The sequence below is a fragment of the Cervus canadensis genome, chromosome 28 (genome assembly GCF_019320065.1).
Source record: "Cervus canadensis isolate Bull #8, Minnesota chromosome 28, ASM1932006v1, whole genome shotgun sequence".
In the NCBI taxonomy this organism is placed as follows: domain Eukaryota; kingdom Metazoa; phylum Chordata; class Mammalia; order Artiodactyla; family Cervidae; genus Cervus; species Cervus canadensis.
The window spans coordinates 37,885,671-37,887,864 of NC_057413.1; positions in this window are offsets into that span (position 1 = coordinate 37,885,671).

Sequence of the window (2,194 nt, forward strand, 5' to 3'; positions counted from 1 at the left end):
TTTGGTTGTTCTGAATTCTCTCAGCTTTTGTTTGTCTATAAAGCTTTTTATTTCTCCTTTATATTTGAATGAGATCCTTGCTGGGTATAGTAATCTGGGTTGTAGACTTTCCTCTTTCACCACTTTAATTATGTCCAGCCATTCCCTTCTGGCCTGAAGAGTTTCTATTGAAAGATCAGCTGTTATCCTTATGGGAATCCCCTTGAGTGTTATTTGTTGCCTTTTCCTTACTGCTTTTAATATTTGCTCTTTGTGTTTGATCTTTGTTAGTTTGATTAATATGTGTCTCGGGGTATTTCACCTTGGGTTTATTCTTTTTGGTACTCTCTGGGTTTCTCGGGCTTGCATGACTATTTCTTTCCCCATTTTAGGGAAGTTTCCACTACTATCTCCTCAAGTATTTTCTCATGCTCTTTCTTTCTGTCTTCTTCTGGGACTCCTATGATTTAAATATTGGGGCATTTAACATTGTCCCAGAGATCTCTGAGGTTGTCATTATATCTTTTAATTCTTTTTTCCTTTCTGCTTCATTTATTTCCACCATTCTGTCTTCCACTTCACTTATCCTATCTTCTGCCTCAGTTATTCTACTGTTGGTTCCCTCCAGAGAGCTTTTGATCTCATTTATTGCATTATTCATTACTGATTGACTCTTCTTTATTATTTCTAAGTCCTTGTTAAACATTTCTTGCATCTGCTCAATCCTTGTCTCTAGTCTATTTATCTGTAGTAGCTCCATTTCATTTTCAAGATTTTGGATCATCTGTACTATCATTATTCTGAATTCTTTTTCAGGTAGACTCCCTATCGCCTCCTCTTTTGTTTTGTTTGGGGCATTTATTATGTTCCTTTATCTGTTGAATATTTCTCTGCCTTTTCATTTTGTTTAGATTGCTGTGTTTGGGGTGCCCTTTCTGTAGGCTGGAAGTTCATGGTTACTCTTTATTGTGGATCCTGCTCCCTGTGGGTGGGGTTGGAATAGTGGCTTGTCAAGGTTTCCTGGTTAGGGGAGTTTGTGTCTGTGTTCTGGTGGGTGGAGCTGGGTCTCCTCTCTGAAGTGCAATGAAGCATCCAGTTGTGAGTTTTGGGGTGTCTATAGCTTTGGCGTGGCTTTGGGGAGCCTGTCTTTTCATACTTAGGGCTGTATTCCTGCTTTGCTGGAGAATTAGTATGGTATGTATTGCTCTGGAACTTGTTGCCTCTTGGGTGGAGCTTGGTTTCAGTGTAGGCATGAAGGCTTTTGGGTGAGCTCTTGTCTATCAATGTTTCTTGGAATCAGGAGTTCTCTGGTGTTCTCAAGTTTGGGGATTAAGTCTCCTGCCTCTGACTTTCAGTCTTATTCTTACAGTAGCCTCAGAACTTCTCCATCCATACAGCACAGATGATAAAACTTCTAGGTTAATGGTGAAACAGTTATCCACAGTAAGGGACACCCAGAGAGGTTCAGAGTTACATGCAGAAGAGAAGAGGTAGGAGGGAGAGAGAGGTAACCAGGAGGAGAAGGGGTGGGGGGCGGTCAAAAGGAAAGAAAGCAATCTAACTAGTAATCAATTCCCTCAATGCTCTCCACAGTCTGGAGCACCCAGAGAGATTCACAGAGTTGCACAGAGAAGAGAAAAGGGAGGGAAGAGATAGAGGTTACCTGGAGGAGAAAAGGAAAATTCAAAAGGGAAGAGAGCAATCAATCCAGTAATCATACCCCTAAGTGAAAATGGATACTGAAGATTAGATTCTTAAAGGTACAAAGTTGATAACAAATACCAAAAAGCAAAGATTAAAAATCTAGAGTAGAGGTTAGATTCTCAAAAAAAAAAAAAAAATTAAAAATACAAAACAAAATCAATCACAAAAAATAATGAAAAATATATATATGAAATTTGTTTTTAAAATGGGGTCTTTTTTTTGCAAGGTAATAGTTAGTTAGTTAGTTAAGTCGCTCAGTCATGTCCGACTCTTTGCAACCCCGTGGACTGTAGCCCACCAGGTTCCTCTGCCCATGGGGTTCTCCAGGCAAGAATACTGGAGTGGGTTGCCATTTCCTTCTCCAGGGGATCTTCCCAACCCAGGTATCGAACTCAGGTCTCCCACATTGCAGGCAGACACTTTAACCTCTGAGCTACCAGGGAAGCCATAGTAGGTTATAAAAATGAAAATTAAAGGAGTAATAAAGAACTTAAATTTTAAAAAAATTTAA